A 20,624-nucleotide genomic window follows, 5' to 3' on the forward strand; every position below is an offset into this window, starting at 1 on the left:
CGAATTCCTTCAGCCTGAGCTTTATGGCCTATATGGGTTCCGCACCAACCCTTCCTGGTGTTGGGCTACTTGTCTCTATAGCGGACTTCTTTGTCTGCTGTACCTAGACCTCCTGGTCTGTTCCGGACCTCCTGGTCTGCTACAGTATGACCTCCTGGTCTGCTACACTCTAATGCTCTTTATATGTTTAACAAGGGATGCCTCCCAAGCCACCATGTATGTCACTTACACGTATGTACCTCACGAGAACTCGACTTCTTGTGGTTCAACCCAAAAATTGTAAAAACATATATATGCAAACACTCACTCACCACATGTACACTTTACTAATGTTTCTATTTCTGCGCAGAAATTTCTTTCCTTTAGACCAGATGAGTCGTAAATTTAGAGAAGGATCTATTAGTTTAAATTTCGGACACTAAAATTGACTTGCGCTATTTATCGCGTTGCCACCTTTTCGCCTGTTAAAATAATACTATCGTGTGATTGGTTACGTGGGCTTACCCGGACACTCCGTTGCGTAATATACGCTGCGTGCGTCGGCCTTTGGGTTGCGCACGCGGGTCTCAGCCTTTTGTTAGAGACACGTGTACGCAAGGCAGATATCCACCGTAACACAATTAACACGTTTATCAATGTAGGTGATCCTCGATCATCTACCGAGCACCACACAGATCTCTCCTTGTATCCTTAGGCAGAGCTGTGTGCATGCTTTACAATTTACCCCTTAATGTATTACTTTTACTCTTTAACTATTAATAGCGACAAATCTCTCTTAGCACGTTTATCAATTATAAAATGGCAAACAGGAGATTGATATGAAAATACACGAATAAAAAGAAATGCAGATATATGCGTGCGTGTGTGCGTACGCAAAACAGAAAAAAACAGTTTTAAAAGACACTAGCGTGTTGTTCTTACCTCCGGTTCCGGATTCCTTCAGCACCCTTTACTAAGCGAAGCAGACGCTTATCCAGTCAGCACTACAAGGAATATGATCTCCCGCCCTTTGCTGATGGATAATGTCTGCTGAAATTACCTAGTACAGATATGTGAAGGACGGACGAGCCGCCAATTGATAAAGCTAAATATTTATCTTACTTAAAACCCTTTAAGAGGTCAAAGAACACAGTACGCTATTGGCGTATGGAATACCGTAAGGGTACGCACGTTGCGTAACAATCGCTTAGCCGTAGTCGAGACGCTCAAGCGTCGCGTTCGCTCACGGCCAAGAGATCACAGGCAGGCACGCTATAGGCGGCCGACTACCGTAATGATTCGCTATTAGCGTAGCGAACGCTCGGGACCACGAGGAGATCACAAGCGGCGCTGACGCTCACAGTGTAAAACCTTTATAACTATACCATAAAACAATGTATTATGCAGTAAACCTTGGTGTAGTGATAGGGTGTAAATGTAACACAGTGTAACCTTATTAACTTAAAAGCTGTACGAGCGTCTCCGACGCTCAGAGAATACTTAGAAATATAAGTAATACACAGATACCGATCTTAGGTTCTAACACCTTATATGAACGTTCTATTTGCAAAAGAATAATACAATACAAGTCATACACTACCAATATAACATAGACTAACTAACCAGATAACTACACATGAAATACAATAACAGTACAATAACAATTTAAGAGGAAAAGGGGAGAAGAGAGAGAGAGAGAGATATGGCTCACAATAACAACAAAGACAATATAATTGCGGAGAAACTTACGCACAAGGGGAACAATCGCATGCGCCTTTCTGAATATCCAGCTCCCGATTATCAGTGATGAGAACCATTGAAGAGAGTAGAGTGGAGCTGGATCAGATCGGCTCGTCTATATATACACCACACACAATACAATATAATGGTCCCTACAATCTCATTGTTCATTGGACACAGGAATTCGTCTTCGCATTATAACAAAAGGTCATAGGTTGATTCATACAGGTGGGCTGTGACTATTTCCAACTGCTCAGGTGGGTGGGAAACTAGGTTTCCCGCCGCATGGATAATAAAGTGCAAATAATAGTAGAAGTCCATAAACTGCTTATGTCCATAACTATTCGCACGAGCGATTAATCCGCTTCAAACCAACACCGGAATATTGCTAATTAAATACTCTTCCGATGGATACTAAACTCCACTGTATAACCCTTGTCTGACCCTTCGTATCAAACAAAGAGGGATCTCTTTGTTCATGAACATGCTACATTAACTAAACTTTCAGATTCTATCAAAGGGACCATAATCTACAAAATACATTATATGGTTAAAATATGTAACGATCGAGTCGCCCGCTAGACGCACACAAACTCTACCGTAAATGCGCATACCGTGCGCCTGCGGGTGCACGCACCAGCGGGTATGCGTACGCACGGGAGAGCGTGGGCACGCGCAGCGGGGACACGCATGAGGTGCAAATATGGTAGTGTGCATCATGATATTTTTCTGACTTTGACAGTGGTGCAGGGCGGGGGGGGGCGCCCTGGGCAGCAAAAACACCTCTATAAACTGGCAAAAAGGGATCATAAGATGCCCAGGCACAGCCCTACCCCCGCCATACTTACCGACTCTCCCGGAAGCTGCGGGAGGCTCCCGTTTTTTGGGGTAGCCCCCCCGCACCCCCGGAAGAGTGGGCAGGTCTCCCGCATCCTGCTCGCATCTAGTGATGTGAGCAGGATGGAGATAACCTCCCGCATTCGCGGGTCCGTCGGGTGGAGAAGGGGTTAAAATGTCGCAAATCGCGTCATTTTAGCCCCGCCCCCTTCCCACGGACCCACGAATCGCGGCATTTCCCGATGCGGGGCTTAGTGATGTCACAGTCCGGCCCCCGCCCCCTGAAGACACCTGCTGCGTCTCCTCTCCGGGCTTCTCCCGGAGAGGAGACTTACAATGTAGGTAAGTATGACCCCCGCCAGTATAAATATTATGAAAAGTTTCTGAGGTAAAAAGGGCGGAGCTTCTTCCTCAGGCAGCCAGCACGGGTGTGGTATTGAAAGTCGACAGTAACTAGGTCGACAATATCTAGGTCGACCACTATTGGTCGACGAACTAGGTCGACAGGGTCTTTAGGTCGACATGTTCTAGGTCGACAGGTCAAAAGGTCGACATGAGTTTTTAATGTTCTTTTGGTGTTGTTTTCTTCGTAGAGTGACCGGGAACCCCAATTAGTGCACCGCGTCCCCTCGCATGGCTCGCTTCGCTCGCCATGCTTCTGGCATGGTGCCTTCGCTCCACTACCGCTTCGCTCGGCACAGATTACCGTTCCAATCGTAGTCCACGTGGATCGTTAAGTATGGAAAGGTTCAAAAAAATAAAAAAATTGTGAAAAACTCATGTCGACCTTTTGACCTGTCGACCTAGAACATGTCGACCTAAAGACCCTGTCGACCTATACACCCTGTCGACCTAGTTACTGTTGACCAATAGTGGTCGACCTAGACATTGTCGACCTAGTTACTGTCGACTTTCAATCCGGATCCCAGCCAGCACACTGCTCAGTGCCATTTTCTCTCTCCTCAGGCTGCAGAAACATCGCTGGTCCTCCTTCCCTTCTGACTACAACTTAGTATCAGGGTGCAAAACAGAGGGGGGGGGGGGGGGCAGGCGAATTTGGTGCTTTACAAGTGTGTTTTACTGTGTAAATAGTGCTGCATGTCAGTGGGCATTCTGTGTTCACAGGCATTAGATACTGGCGCTGGGGTTGTGAACTGGCTGCTCCTAAATTGTGTCCCTCTGACAGATTTTACTGTGGTGCACAAAATGGTAAGCTGCTCAATCAGATTGTGATGTCACTCAGGTGCTAAAAGATTTTACTGTGGGTCTGTCCCCTATAAGTCCCAGTGTGTCTGTTGTACACGTAAGACATGTCAGAGGCAGGGAGTTCCTCCCTGGAGGAAACCATTTTAGGGACAGAGAAGTGTAATGTGGTGGCGCTGCCGGCACACCAAGAGCCTGCATGGGTGAAAGAAATATGTGATACTATGCATCATATCAATAGTAGATTAGATAACCAAAGAAAGAAATAGCAGCGCTACTAGTAATACATAAAATTCTAATGAAAAGGATTGAGTGAAAAAAATATTTCAATTTAATAAAACATAAATTTAGGCCTCAATAAAACATTGGATCTAAGATCCATATATAGCAAGTTAAAACATGACAATTGTGAATTAGCATGTGTTGGTCAATATATTGTGACTGCCTATCATAGCACTATCCGTTCCTATTCATACAACTGGATTAAGTGGCAGATGGGGACAGACTAACAGTGTAGTCACACCAGTACACGTTACCCAACGACCGCTAGAGGAGTAGTCCCTTAAGAGTGTCTCTGTTGTTGTAGCTCATAAACCAGCCAGGTTCGGGATCCTCATTTGGTGCGGTGTCCTCTTCATAGAGATGGGGCAAAGGTGTCTCTGGTAGTTGGATAATTGTCCCGTATTTTCCTCTGCAGTTGGCAAAGTCCAGTTTTTGGTCCGGATAGATTGAAATGGCAGCAAATAGCACACTTGGTGACCCAGGTAGCCTCCTCCTGACGCGTTTCACTGCAAGCAATGCAGCTTTATCAAAGCCCTGAAGAGGACACCGCACCAAATGAGGATCCCGAACCTGGCTGGTTTATGAGCTACAACAACAGAGACACTCTTAAGGGACTACTCCTCTAGCGGTCGTTGGGTAACGTGTACTGGTGTGACTACACTGTTAGTCTGTCCCCATCTGCCACTTAATCCAGTTGTATGAATAGGAACGGATAGTGCTATGATAGGCAGTCACAATATATTGACCCACACATGCTAATTCACAATTGTCATGTTTTAACTTGCTATATATGGATCTTAGATCCAATGTTTTATTGAGGCCTAAATTTATGTTTTATTAAATTGAAATATTTTTTTCACTCAATCCTTTTCATTAGAATTTTATGTATTACTAGTAGCGCTGCTATTTCTTTCTTTGGTTTTCTTTGATGTATAGTTGGGGTGTGACTACCCCCAATTTATTGTAGCAGCAGCATTAGAGACACAGCACCTGAAAGCGCCCGATCATCCATTTGCTTAGTAGATTAGATAAGTCTGAATCTCATGCTGAGTGCTGGAGAAAATCTGTGGAGGATGTGATTTTTCAGGGCTCTGTTCTTCCATCCGCAGGCGACCCCTCTGGGTCACATAAGAGACAATTTGCGAATATTGTGAATACTGATACCGACACGGACACTGATTCTTGTGTCGACGATAGTGACTCCAGAGAAATAGATCATAAATTGGCAAAAAATATACAATATATGATTGTGGCTATAAGGGAAGTTCTGGAAGTCACGGAAGCCACTCCTGTACCTCAGGAGAAGGCTTATTTCTATAAAGAAAATAAATCTAAGGTCACTTTCCCTCCTTCCCATGAGCTTAATACACTCTTTGAAGGGATGTGGGTGAATCCCAAAAAGAAATTTCGTATTCCCAGGAGAATTCAGATAGCTTATCCTTTCCCGGTGGAGGACAGGAAAAAATGGGAGTCTCCCCCTGTGTTAGACAGTGCACTGTCCAGGTTGACAAAGAAGGTAATTCTCCCTGCACCTGGCACGGCTTCACTAAAAGAGCCGGCAGACCGAAAGATGGAAACTACATTGAAATCCATTTATGTTGCCAATGGTACGCTGCTCAAGACCACAATTGCTTGCGCGTGTGTCAGTCGCGCTATTGAAAAATGGTCAGAAAGCGTGTCATCAGAAATTGACACGATTGATAAAGATGAGATACTCCTTAAGTTAGGGAATATCAAAGACGCTGCCGCATACATGCTAGAAGCGATGAAAGATATTGGACTCTTGAGTTCACAAGCCGCTACCATGGCAGTATTGGCTCAGTGGGCATTGGCCCTCATTCCGAGTTGTTCGCTCGTTGCCGAATTTCGCTATATTGCGATTAGTTGCTTACTGCGCATGCGCAATGTTCGCAGAGCGCATGCGCTTAGTTATTTTACTCAAAAGTTAGGTATTTTACTCACGGCATTACGAGGATTTTTCTTCGTTCTGGTGATCGGAGTGTGATTGACAGGAAGTGGGTGTTTCTGGGCGGAAACTGGCCGTTTTATGGGTGTGTGTGAAAAAACGCTGCCGTTTCTGGGAAAAACGCGGGAGTGGCTGGAGAAACGGGGGAGTGCCTGGGCGAACGCTGGGTGTGTTTGCGACGTCAAACCAGGAACTAAACTGACTGAACTGATCGCAGTGGCAGAGTAAGTGTCGAGCTACTCAGAAACTGCTAAGAAATTTCTATTCGCAATTTTGCGAATCTTTCGTTCGCAATTCTGCTAAGCTAAGATACACTCCCAGAGGGCGGCGGCTTAGCGTGTACAATGCTGCTAAAAGCAGCTAGCGAGCGAACAACTCGGAATGAGGGCCATTGTGGATTCGCCAGTGGAACGCGGATGCAGATTCCAAAAGAAATATGGAGGCTCTCCCATATAAAGTTGAGGCCTTATTTGGCGATGGACTGGATGCGTTAGTCTCGGCAGCTACCGCAGGTAAGTCGAAATTTTTGCCCTCTGCGCCTGCACCTGCAAAAAAGGCATATCACCCGCACATGCAGTCCTTTCGGCCCAATTAATACAAAAAAGCGAGAGGTTCCCCCTTCTTTGCGGGTAGGGGAAGGGGAAGGGGAAAGAAGTCCACAGCAGCTTCAGGTTCCCAGGAGCAGAAGTCTACCCCTACTTCTGCCAAATCTTCAGCATGACGCTGGGGCTCCTTTGCGGGAGGCCGCTCGGGTGGGGGCACGTCTCAAACAGTTCAGCCAAGGTTGGATTCTGTCTGGCCTGGATCCCTGGGTGTTGCAAATAGTGTCCCAGGGATACAACCTGGAGTTTCAAGACGTTCCCCCATGCCGATTTTTCAAATCGACCTTGCCAGCTTCTCTTCCAGAAAGTGAAGCAGTAACAGCGGCAACCCAAAAATTATGTCAGGATCAGGCCATAGTCCTGGTACCTTTGTCACAACAAGGGGAGGGGTTTTATTCAAGCCTTTTTGTAGTTCCAAAGCCGGATGGCTCGGTCAGACCGATCCTAAACCTGAAAAATCTGAATCTCTACTTGAAACGATTCAAGTTCAAAATGGAATCACTGAGGGCAGTGATTTCCAGTCTGAAGGAGGGGGACTACATGGTGTCTGTAGACATAAAAGATGCTTACCTGCATGTTCCCATTTATCCTCCTCAGCAGGCTTATCTGAGATTCGCGGTTCAGGATTGCCATTACCAATTCCAGACGTTACCTTTCGGTCTCTCCACGGCGCCGAGGGTATTCACCAAGGTGATGGCGGAGATGATGGTTCTCCTGCGTCAAAAAGGAGTCAATATAATTCCTTATCTAGACGATCTCCTGATAAAGGCGAGATCCAGGGAGCAGTTGTTACAAAACATCACACTCTCCCTGTCAATTCTGCAACAACACGGTTGGGTCAGAAATGATCCAAAGTCACAGTTGGAACCGACGACAAGATTGTCTTTTCTCTGGATGATTCTGGACACAGAAGTTCAGAGAGTATTTCTTCCGGTGGAAAAGGCTCTGGAAATCCAGAAAATAGTAAAACAGATATTGAAACCATTGAGTGTGTCGATCCATCAGTGCATTCGGTTGTTGGGGAAGATGGTGGCGGCCTACGAGGCCATACAGTTTGGCAGGTTCCATGCCAGGGTATTCCAGTGGGACCTGTTGGACAAGTGGTCGGGATCCCACCTACACATGCACCGGAAGATAATCTTGTCGTCAAAAGCCAGGATTTCGCTCCTGTGGTGGCTACACAGTTCTCACCTACTAGAGGGACGCAGGTTCGGGATTCAGGACTGGCTCCTGGTAACCACGGATGCAAGTCTCCGAGGATGGGGAGCTGTCACTCAGGGAGAAAGCTTCCAGGGAAAATGGTCAAGTCAGGAAGCCTGCCTTCACATAAACGTGCTGGAATTGAGAGCCATTTTTCAACGGCCTTCAACAAGCGGTACATCTTCTTCAAGATCATCCCGTGCAGATCCAGTTGGACAATGTAACAGCAGTTGCGTACATAAACAGGCAGGGCAGAACGAAAAGCAAAGCGGCAATGGCAGAGGTGACGAAGATCCTCCTCTGGGCAGAAAGACATGTAAAGGCTCTGTCGGCAATTTTCATTCCGGGAGTAGACAACTGGGAAGCAGACTTCCTCAGCAGACACGATCTCCATCCAGGAGAGTGGGGCCTCCACCAAGAAGTCTTCACAGAGGTGACAAGTCTTTGGGGAGTTCCTCAAGTAGACATGATGGCATCTCGTCTCAACAAGAAGCTTCAGAAATATTGTTCCAGGTCGAGAGACCCTCAAGCAATAGCAGTGGATGCGCTGGTGGCCCAGTGGGTGTTCCGGACGGTGTATGTCTTCCCTCCACTTCCGCTGATCCCAAAAGTGCTCAGGATCATAAGAAGAACAAGAGTTTGAGCAATCGTCATTGCCCCAGACTGGCCAAGGAGGGCTTGGTACCCGGATCTTCAGGAGTTGCTCATAGAAGATCCTTGGCCTCTTCCTCTTCGCGAGGACCTGCTGGAGCAGGGGCCGTGCGTGTATCAAGACTTACCGCGGCTACGTTTGACGGCATGGCTGTTGAGCGCCGGATCCTAGCCCAAAAGGGGGTTCCCAAGGAAGTCATCCCCACCCTTATTCAGGCCAGGAAAGGAGTAATGTCGAACCATTACCACCATATTTGGAGAAAATATGTGTCTTGGTGTGAATCCAAGAAGGCTCCTATGGCAGAGTTTCATTTGGGACATTTTCTCCATTTTCTGCAGGCTGGTGTGGAGGCGGGCCTACATATGGGATCAATCAAGGTCCAGATTTCGGCCTTGTCAGTGTTCTTCCAAAAACAACTGGCCTCTCTTTCAGAGGTTCAGACCTTCGTGAAATGGGTTCTGCACATCCAGCCTCCTTTTGTGCCTCCAGTGGCACCATGGGACCTTAACGTGGTGTTGCAGTTCCTTCAATCGGATTGGTTTGAGCCTCTACAAGAGATAGAGTTGAAGTTTCTCACTTGGAAAGTGGTGATGCTTTTGGCATTGGCATCCGCGCGGCGGGTGTCTGAATTGGGGGCCTTGTCTCACAATAGCCCTTACCTGATCTTCCATGAAGATAGGGCAGAGTTGAGGACTCGTCAACATTTTCTTCCGAAGGTGGTTTCATATTTCCACATAAACCAACCTATTGTGGTGCCAGTAGTTACTGACACGCTCACTGAGTCAAAGTCACTAGATGTGGTTAGGGCTTTGAAGATTTATGTCGCTAGAACAGCTCGAATACGGAAAACAGAGTCTTTGTTTGTCCTGTATGCTCCCAACAAGATTGGGTGTCCTGCTTCTAAGCAGACTATTGCGCGCTGGATCAGAAGTACGATTCAGCACGCTCATACTACGGCTGGATTGCCGTTACCGACGTCGGTAAAGGCCCATTCCACTAGGAAGGTGGGCTCATCCTGGGCGGCTGCCCGGGGGGTCTCGGCATTGCAACTTTGCCGAGCAGCTACTTGGTCGAGGTCAAACACATTTGCTAAATTCTACAAGTTTGACACCTTGGCCGATGAAGACCTCAAGTTCGGTCAATCGGTGCTGCAGGGTCATCCGCATTCTCCCGCCCGTACTGGAGCTTTGGTATAAACCCCATGGCCATGATGTGGACCCCAGCATCCTCTAGGAAGTATGAGAAAACAGGCTTTTGATACCTACCGGTAAATTCTTTTCTCCTAGTCCGTAGAGGATGCTGGGCGCCCGTCCCAGTGCGTACTTTACCTGCAGTTTTATTATTAGAGTTACAGAAGTTGTGTTATATTAGTTTCAGCATGTTTGCTGTAATTGGTTCATGCCTGTTGGCGTGTGTTCTGTTGAATGCCATGTTGTGCGGCATGGTTGAGGTGTGAGCTGGTATGTATCTCACCACTAGTTTAAAGTAAATCCTTTCCTCGAAATGTCCGTCTCCCTGGGCACAGTTCCTATAACTGAGGTCTGGAGGAGGGGCATAGAGGGAGGAGCCAGTTCACACCCATTGAAAAGTCTTAAGAGTGCCCATGGCTCCTGCGGAACAGTCTATACCCCATGGTCATGAAGTGGACCCCAGCATCCTCTACGCACTAGGAGAAAAGGATTTACCGGTAGGTATCAAAATCCTGTTTTTTCACCTACTAGCCGCGCTGCGACCGAAAGCAGCTAGCGAACAACTCGGAATGACACCCTATAGCTGGTGATATTTCTGTCCAGCAATAGCTATGCATTGCCAGGTTAAGGCTTAAGCACAGCTATGGTAGATGTACCAACTGGAGAGAGACTAAAAAATGCTTTATTATTCAAATAAATCACTTTTGCCCTTTTTTTTTTTTTTTTTTTTATCTTTTTCTGGAAGCTAAACACTGAGCTGCCAGTGCATTGCATATGTGTGATCGACAGGTGTCTAGTATTGCCTGACAGCTGAGCAATTACTTCTTCTTTTTTTTGTACACAGGAAGCACACAATCCATCTCTGGGACCCCTAAGACTAAGAGCCTATCATTCATGCAGTGCATGTATCCATAATTAGTTTCCTGCACTGAGGAGACATCCTGAACATTGCTGTGTTCTTGAACTGTCTCAGCTGCATTGTACGGAAGCTGCAATCCTATGAAGAAACTGTAAGTTCCTCACTCCTGCCGCACCAGACGTTTATGCAGCAGCAGCAGCAGCATGATCTCGGCTCCCAGCCTGTCACACACGGACGTAATGCTATAGACTGAGGAGGAGGAGCATGAGGCGGCTGTCGCTGACTGTAGGGGGAGGGAGCTGCAGCGTCATTGGAAATTCCCTTATTCGGACAATCAGGACAGGGACTTTCCCCTGGACAGTGGCTTGCACAGACTCCGTGTGGACCTGGGATAAAGCTGGAAGCCAGGTGAGCCCCTTTTTATTCAGCGTATACACCGTACCCCACGCTGGCAGGGCATGCTTGCATCTGTAGTTCAACTAGAGAATCACACGTTTCCTGTAATAGGCTCCTGATACTTTCCTGAGCACTAACAATGATAGGTGACACAGTCACTCAGTTATTGTGAAGTATGTTCTGCAAATTCTGTATTAGGTTTGTGTGCTATGTGTGAGACTTAGGTGATGCTTTATACTTTCTTCTCCCAGTTATGTAACTTATTATAGAGCTCCTACTGTGCACAAAATCACCCGCTACTAGCTATGCAGAATAAAGCCAGGTAGAGGTGACTTCACTTGTGATTACTCTTGTTTTTGGAAGTCCCGATCGCAGTGCTGATTCCTGCTTACACACCTTTACAAGCTAAAGGGCCCCATACACTAGAGCGATAATGCCCGATTTCATCCGATTTCGGGCATTCGGCACGATATATCGGATGAAATCGGGCATTTTGGAGGTGTTTCCGATCCGAGCCGATGCGCGTTCCCGTGAGCATTGGATCAGATCCTCCAGATTGAACGTGCTGGGGGCATGGCTGGGATCGCCCAAGATACATCGTATGCTGTCCTTTTGCATACAATGTATCTTGGGCGATCCTGCCCTCCGGGAGGCTGCTGGGGTGATCACCTGCGACATGTGGTCACATAAGTGTATGGGGCCCTTAACTTTCATTCCATGAAGTTCATCAGTATCAAAAAAATCTGCTGAAAACCCACAAAGGGGGCACTGCTGCTGGGGAGCATGGGCAGCAGGCTCGGACTGGCCCACAGGGGTACAGGCAGAGCCGGATTAAAGGGTGGCCCGGGGGGTACGTACCCCGGGCCCCCCTTTCCAAAAGGGGCCCCCGCCACACCGCAGATCGGATCTCTCTTCCGATCCGATCTGCGGTGCTGTGCTCTCCGGCTCCCATCCCCACTTCAGCAGCAGCCGCACAGACAGGACAGCTGAGCTGAGCGACGGCTCAGCTGTCCAATAATGTATGAATGAAGCAGCATGCGTGCCCAGCCAATGACTGAGCAGCAGGCTGCTTCATTCATACATTATTGGACAGCTGAGCCGTCACTCAGCTCAGCTGTCCTGTCTGTGTAGCCGCCGCTGCAGTGGGGACGGGAGTGCAGGGCAGGAGGTCCGCCGTGTGCTGCTTGGGGAGGCAAGTTTTATTGAGCTGATATATGTATGTATATATGTGTATATATATATATATATATATATATATATATACCTTCTCTTTATTAGGGGCCCCACTGACTTAAGTGCCTTGGGCCCCCCATGGTCTTAATCTGGCTCTAGGAACAGGGGAAACCACCGGTAGGCCTGGGGTGCCCTCCTCCACTAGGGATCAGGTTCTATGCTGAGCACTTGAATTATATATTATACATATGTTACCTTATACTGCACAGGATTATGATGTATTCTCTACAGTACATTGCTGTCATTAATCTGGCACATTATCATGCATGAACTAGCACTATATAAATTATCAAGGAGTCCAGACCAGGTACTCTATAATGGTTAGCCAAACCTCTGTGGTGGCTGGCCACATCCCCTTTGGAGGCTGGCAACACCTCTAATCATGGGTCCCTACCACTGCATACCCCCGGTGGGCCCTTCATGCTCCAGTCCGACACTGATGAGCAGAATAGCCGAAAGTGCGTATCCACATAAAATTTTGTTATACCATCGTATCTGATGAACATTATATTGGAATCTAACTAGCTGTGGACAGCTCCCGGTGCTAGTAAGCTTATAGTACCCCTCAGTGGCAAACGCAGGATTTGCATGGGGCGGTTTCCAGGGGTGGAGCCAATCATGGGGGTGGGGACTGAGGTGACCCAGTATATGCTGGGTCCGTAAACTAGTGTGTCTGTGTGTGTATATGTATATCTACACATATATATTCCGTATATACACACATTATATATATATATTAGAGATGAGCGGGTTCGGTTCCTTGGAATCCGAACCCCCCCGAACTTCACCCATTTTACACGAGTCCGAGGCAGACTCGGATCCTCCCGCCTTGCTCGGTAAACCCGAGCGCGCCCGAACGTCATCATCCCGCTGTCGGATTCTCGCGAGATTCGTATTCTATATAAGGAGCCGTGCGTCGCCGCCATTTTCACTCGTGCATTGGAGATGATAGGGAGAGGACGTGCAGCGTTCTCTCAGTTGTGTTCAGTGTGCTGCAAATATCTGTGCTCAGTGTGCTGCAAATATCTGCTCAGTGTGCTTGCAAATATCTGTGCTCAGTGTGCTGAAAATATCTACGTTCTCTGCCTGAAAAACGCTCCATATCTGTGCTGCATTGTAGTATATAGTAGGAGGACAGTGCAGAATTTTGCTGACCAGTGACCACCAGTATTATATCAGTACGGTACAGTAGTCCACTGCTCTACCTACCTCTGTGTCGTCAAGTATACTATCCATCCATACCTGTGGTGCATTTAAGTTTTGCGCAGTAGTAGGAGGACAGTGCATAATTTTGCTGACCACCAGTATATAATATATAGCAGTATGGTACAGTAGTCCACTGCTCTACCTACCTTTGTGTCTTCAAGTATACTATCCATCCATACCTGTGGTGCATTTTAGTTGTTGTGCGCAGTTGTAGGAGGACAGTGCATAATTTTGCTGACCACCAGTATATAATATATAGCAGTACGGTACAGTAGTCCACTGCTCTACCTACCTCTGTGTTGTCAAGTATACTATCCATCCATACCTGTGGTGCATTTTAGTTGTGCGCAGTAGTAGGAGGACAGTGCATAATTTTGCTGACCACCAGTACATAATATATAGCAGTACGGTACAGTAGTCCACTGCTCTACCTACCTCTGTGTCGTCAAGTATACTATCCATCCATACCTGTGGTGCATTTTAGTTGTTGTGCGCAGTAGTAGGAGGACAGTGCATAATTTTGCTGACCACCAGTATATAATATATAGCAGTACGGTACAGTAGTCCACTGCTCTAACTACCTCTGTGTCGTCAAGTATACTATCCATCCATACCTGTGGTGCATTTTAGTTGTTGTGCGCAGTAGTAGGAGGACAGTGCATAATTTTGCTGACCACCAGTATATAATATATAGCAGTACGGTACAGTAGGCCATTGCTATTGATATATTACTGGCATATAATTCCACACATTAAAAAATGGAGAACAAAAATGTGGAGGGTAAAATAGGGAAAGATCAAGATCCACTTCCACCTCGTGCTGAAGCTGCTGCCACTAGTCATGGCCGAGACGTTGAAATGCCATCAACGTCGTCTGCCAAGGCCGATGCCCAATGTCATAGTAGAGAGCATGTAAAATCCAAAAAACAAAAGTTCAGTAAAATTACCCAAAAATCAAAATTAAAAGCGTCTGATGAGAAGCGTAAACTTGCCAATATGCCATTTACGACACGGAGTGGTAAGGAACGGCTGAGGCCCTGGCCTATGATCATGGCTAGTGGTTCAGATTCATATGAGGATGGAAGCACTCATCCTCTCGTTAGAAAACTGCAGTGCCACTCCTAGATGGGCCAGGTGTTTGTGTCGGCCACTTGGGTCGCTTAGCTTAGTCACACAGCGACCTTGGTGCACCTCTTTTTTTCTTTGCATCATGTGCTGTTTGGGGACTATTTTTTGAAGTGCCATCCTGTCTGACACTGCAGTGCCACTCCTAGATGGGCCAGGTGTTTGTGTCGGCCACTTGGGTCGCTTAGCTTAGTCACACAGCGACCTTGGTGCACCTCTTTTTTTCTTTGCATCATGTGCTGTTTGGGGACTATTTTTTGAAGTGCCATCCTGTCTGACACTGCAGTGCCACTCCTAGATGGGCCAGGTGTTTGTGTCGGCCACTTGGGTCGCTTAGCTTAGTCATTCAGCGACCTCGGTGCAAATTTTAGGACTAAAAATAATATTGTGAGGTGTGAGGTGTTCAGAATAGACTGGAAATGAGTGGAAATTATGGTTATTGAGGTTAATAATACTATGGGATCAAAATTACCCCCAAATTTATGATTTAAGCTATTTTTGAGGGTTTTTTGTAAAAAAAAACAGCCGAATCCAAAACACACCCAAATCCGACAAAAATTTTTTAGGGAGGTTTTGCCAAAACGCGCCCGAATCCAAAACACGGGCGCGGAACCGAATCCAAAACCAAAACACAAAACCCGAAAAATGTCCGGTGCACATCACATTATATATTATATACACACATACATATATACATAGCATTTTAAACATGCATACATATATATATATATATATATATATATATATACATACATACAGTACACGTGTATATATACACATATATGTTTGTGTTTATATGTATGTATATGCAGCAAAAAAATAAATAATTTTCTCTGACGTCCTAGTGGATGCTGGGGACTCCGTAAGGACCATGGGGAATAGACGGCTCCGCAGGAGACTGGGCACACTAAAAGAAAGATTTGGTACTACCTGGTGTGCACTGGCTCCTCCCTCTATGCCCCTCCTCCAGACCTCAGTTAGATTTCTGTGCCCTGCCGAGCTGGATGCACACTAGGGGCTCTCCTGAGCTCCTAGAAAGAAAGTATATATATATTAGGTTTTTATTTTACAGTGAGACCTGCTGGCAACAGGCTCACTGCAACGAGGGACTAATGGGAGAAGAAGCGAACCTACCTGCTTGCAGCTAGCTTGGGCTTCTTAGGCTACTGGACACCATTAGCTCCAGAGGGATCGACCGCAGAACCCGTCCTTGGTGTTCGTTCCCGGAGCCGCGCCGCCGTCCCCCTTACAGAGCCAGAGGCAAGAAGATGGTCCGGAAAATCGGCGGCAGAAGACTTCAGTCTTCACCAAGGTAGCGCACAGCACTGCAGCTGTGCGCCATTGCTCCTCATACACACTTCACACTCCGGTCACTGAGGGTGCAGGGCGCTGGGGGGGGGGGGGCGCCCTGAGCAGCAATAATATCACCTTGGCTGGCAAAATAGCCACAATATATAGCCCCAGAGGCTATATATGTGGTAATTACCCCTGCTAGAATACAGAAAAAAGCGGGAGAAAGGTCTGAAAAAGAGGCGGAGCCATCTCCCTCAGCACACTGGCGCCATTTCTCCCTCACAGTTCCGCTGGAAGGAAGCTCCCTGACTCTCCCCTGCAGTCTACACTACAGAAAAGGGTAAAAAAGAGAGGGGGGGCACAGATTTGAGGCGCAGTAAATATTATAGCAGCTATAGGGGACATAATTCAGTTAGTCCCTGCATTATGTAGCGCTCTGGTGTGTGCTGGCATACTCTCTCTCTGTCTCCCCAAAGGGCTTTTGTGGGGTCCTGTCTCCTTTAAGAGCATTCCCTGTGTGTGTGTGCGGTGTGTCGGTACGGCTGTGTCGACATGTTTGATGAGGAGACTTATGTGGAGGCGGAGCAGATGCCTATAAATGTGATGTCACCCCCTGCGGGGCAGACACCTGAGTGGATGGACTTATGGAAGGAATTACGTGCAAGTGTCGACTCCTTACATAAAAAATTTGACGACATGCCAAATGCGGGACAGCCGGCTTCTCAGCTCGTGCCTGCCCAGGCAATTCAAAGGCCATCAGGGGCTCTAAAACGCCCACTACCTCAGATGGCAGACACAGATGTCGACACGGATACTGATACCAGTGTCGACGACGATGAGTCAAATTTAATGTCCACTAGGGCCATTCGTGGCATGATTGAGGTAATGAAAGAGGTTTTACACCTTTCTGATATAAACCCAGGTACCTCAAAAAATGGTATTATGTTTGGGGAGAAAAAACTACCAATAGTTTTCCCCCCATCTGAAGAATTAAATGAAGTGTGTGAAGAAGCGTGGGCTTTCCCTGATAAAAAATTGGTGATTTCAAAAAAATTACTAATGGCGTTCCCTTTCTCGCCAGAGGATAGGTCACGTTGGGAAACTCCCCCTAGGGTGGATAAAGCGCTCACACGTTTGTCTAAAAAGGTGGCACTACCGTCTCCGGATACGGCCGCCCTAAAGGAACCTGCTGATAGAAAGCAGGAGGCTATCCTAAAGTCTATATATACACACACTGGTGTTATACTGAGACCAGCTATTGCTTCAGCGTGGATGTGCAGTGCTGCTGCTGCTTGGTCAGATTCCCTGTCAGAAAATATTGACACCCTGGACAGGGACACTATATTGCTAACCGTAGAGCATATAAAAGACTCAGTCTTGTACATGAGAGATGCACAGAGGGAGATCTGCCGGCTGGCATCTAGAATAAGTGCATTGTCCATTTCTGCTAGGAGAGGTTTATGGACTCGGCAGTGGACAGGGAGGGGATGCAGATTCTAAAAGGCACATGGAAGTTTTGCCTTATAAGGGTGAGGAGTTATTCGGGGATGGTCTCTCAGACCTTGTTTCCACAGCAACAGCTGGGAAGTCAGCATTTTTACCCCATGTCCCCTCACAGCCTAAGAAAGCGCCGTACTATCAGGTACAGTCCTTTCGACCCCAGAAAAACAGGCGGGGAAAAGGCGGGTCCTTTCTGTCTAGAGGCAGAGGAAGGGGAAAAAAGCTGCACCACGCAGCAGGTTCCGAGGAACAAAAGTCCTCCCCCGCTTCTTCCAAATCCGCCGCATGACGGTGGGGCTCCACAGGCGGAGCCAGGTATGGTGGGGGGCCGCCTCAAAAATTTCAGCGATCAGTGGGTTCGCTCACGGGTGGATCCCTGGATCCTTCAAGTAGTATCTCAGGGGTACAAGCTGGAATTCGAGGCGACTCCCCCCCGCCGTTTCCTCAAATCGGCCTTACCGACAATTCCCTCGAGCAGGGAGGCTGTACTAGAGGCAATTCACAAGCTGTATTCCCAGCAGGTGATAGTCAAAGTACCCCTACTTCAACAAGGACGGGGTTACTATTCCACACTGTTTGTGGTACCGAAACCGGACGGTTCGGTGAGACCCATTTTAAATTTGAAATCCTTGAACACATACATAAAAAAATCAAAGTTCAAGATGGAATCGCTCAGGGCGGTTATTGCAAGCCTGGACGAGGGGGATTACATGGTATCCCTGGACATCAAGGATGCTTACCTGCATGTCCCAATTTACCTTCCTCACCAGGAGTACCTCAGATTTGTGGTACAGGATTGCCATTACCAATTCCAGACACTACCGTTTGGACTGTCCACGGCACCGAGGGTGTTTACCAAGGTAATGGCAGAAATGATGATACTCCTTCGAAAAAAGGGAGTTTTAATTATCCCGTACTTGGACGATCTCCTAATAAAGGCGAGGTCCAGGGAGCAGTTACTGGTCGGAGTAGCACTATCTCGGGAAGTGCTACAACAGCATGGGTGGATTCTAAACATTCCAAAGTCACAACTGGTTCCTTCCACACGCTTACTGTTCCTGGGGATGATTCTGGACACAGAACAGAAAAAAGTGTTTCTCCCGCAGGAGAAAGCCAAGGAGCTGTCATCTCTAGTCAGAGACCTCCTAAAACCAAAACGGGTATCGGTGCATCACTGCACACGAGTCCTGGGAAAAATGGTGGCTTCGTACGAAGCAATTCCATTCGGCAGGTTCCATGCAAGGACCTTCCAGTGGGACCTCTTGGACAAGTGGTCGGGATCGCATCTTCAGATGCATCAACTGATAACCCTGTCTCCAAAGACCAGGGTGTCTCTACTGTGGTGGCTGCAGAGTGCTCATCTTCTAGTGGGCCGCAGATTCGGCATACAGGACTGGGTCCTGGTGACCACGGATGCCAGCCTTCGGGGCTGGGGCGCAGTCACACAGGGAAGAAATTTCCAGGGACTTTGGTCAAGTCAGGAGTCGTCCCTACACATAAACATTCTGGAACTGAGGGCCATTTACAATGCCCTAAGTCAGGCAAGGCCCCTGCTTCAAAACCAGCCGGTTCTGATTCAATCAGACAACATCACGGCAGTCGCCCATGTAAACCGACAGGGCGGCACAAGAAGCAGGGTGGCCATGGCAGAAGCCACAAGGATTCTCCGATGGGCGGAAAATCACGTACTAGCACTGTCAGCAGTGTTCATTCCGGGAGTAGACAACTGGGAAGCAGACTTCCTCAGCAGACACGACCTACACCCGGGAGAGTGGGGACTTCATCCAGAAGTCTTCCTACTGTTGGTAAACCGCTGGGAAAGCCCACAGGTGGACATGATGGCGTCCCGCCTCAACAAGAAGCTAAAGAGATATTGCGCCAGGTCAAGGGACCCTCAGGCGATAGCTGTGGACGCTCTAGTGACACCGTGGGTGTACCAGTCGGTCTATGTGTTCCCTCCTCTGCCCCTCATACCAAAGGTACTGAGAATAATAAGAAGGCGAGGAGTAAGAACGATACTCGTGGTTCCGGATTGGCCAAGAAGAGCTTGGTACCCGGAACTTCAAGAAATGTTATCAGAGGACCCATGGCCTCTACCGCTCAGATAGGATCTGCTACAGCAGGGGCCCTGTCTGTTCCAAGACTTACCGCGGCTGCGTTTGACGGCATGGCGGTTGAATTCCGGATCCTAAAGGAAAAGGGCATTCCGGAGGAAGTCATTCCTACGCTGATAAAAGCCAGGAAAGAAGTAACCGCAAACCATTATCACCGCATTTGGCGAAAATATGTTGCGTGGTGTGAGGCCAGGAAGGCCCCTACAGAGGAATTTCAGCTGGGTCGTTTTCTGCACTTCCTACAGTCAGGAGTGACTATGGGCCTAAAATTGGGTTCCATTAAGGTCCAGATTTCGGCTCTGTTGATTTTCTTCCAGAAAGAACTGGCTTCACTGCCTGAAGTTCAGACTTTTGTAAAGGGAGTGCTTCATATTCAGCCCCCTTTTGTGCCTCCTGTGGCACCTTGGGATCTCAATGTGGTGTTGAGTTTCCTAAAATCACATTGGTTTGAACCACTTAAATCCGTGGATCTCAAATATCTCACGTGGATAGTGGTCATGTTATTGGCCTTGGCTACGGCCAGGCGTGTGTCAGAATTGGCGGCTTTGTCATGTAAAAGCCCTTATCTGATTTTCCATATGGATAGGGCAGAATTGAGGACTCGTCCCCAGTTTCTCCCTAAGGTGGTATCAGCTTTTCACTTGAACCAACCTATTGTGGTGCCTGCGGCTACTAAGGACTTGGAGGATTCCAAGTTACTGGACGTAGTCAGGGCCTTGAAAATTTATGTTTCCAGGACGGCTGGAGTCAGGAAAACTGACTCGCTTTTTATCCTGTATGCACCCAACAAAATAGGTGCTCCTGCTTCTAAGCAGACTATTGCTCGCTGGATTTGTAGCACAATTCAGCTGGCGCATTCTGCGGCTGGATTGCCGCATCCTAAATCAGTGAAAGCCCATTCCACGAGGAAGGTGGGCTCATCTTGGGCGGCTGCCCGGGGGGTCTCGGCTTTACAACTTTGCCGAGCTGCTACTTGGTCAGGGGCAAACACGTTTGCTAAATTCTACAAATTTGATACCCTGGCTGAGGAGGACCTTGAGTTCTCTCATTCGGTGCTGCAGAGTCATCCGCACTCTCCCGCCCGTTTGGGAGCTTTGGTATAATCCCCATGGTCCTTACGGAGTCCCCAGCATCCACTAGGACGTCAGAGAAAATAAGAATTTACTCACCGGTAATTCTATTTCTCGTAGTCCGTAGTGGATGCTGGGCGCCCATCCCAAGTGCGGATTGTCTGCAATACTTGTATAT

General features: G+C 47.7%; 1 protein-coding gene across 2 annotated transcripts in view; it reads left to right on the plus strand.

Annotated features, from left to right (window-relative positions):
• The first annotated feature begins 10,588 nt into the window (after positions 1-10,588).
• Positions 10,589-20,624, plus strand: part of NFKB2 (nuclear factor kappa B subunit 2) — a 165,160-nt gene continuing 155,124 nt past the window's right edge. For both annotated transcript variants that reach the window (XM_063961398.1, XM_063961397.1), the window contains exon 1: positions 10,589-10,918. The gene's annotated coding sequence lies outside the window, so the exon portion shown is untranslated. The remainder of the gene's footprint in view (positions 10,919-20,624) is intronic.

The sequence above is a fragment of the Pseudophryne corroboree genome, chromosome 3, assembly GCF_028390025.1.
Source record: "Pseudophryne corroboree isolate aPseCor3 chromosome 3, aPseCor3.hap2, whole genome shotgun sequence".
In the NCBI taxonomy this organism is placed as follows: domain Eukaryota; kingdom Metazoa; phylum Chordata; class Amphibia; order Anura; family Myobatrachidae; genus Pseudophryne; species Pseudophryne corroboree.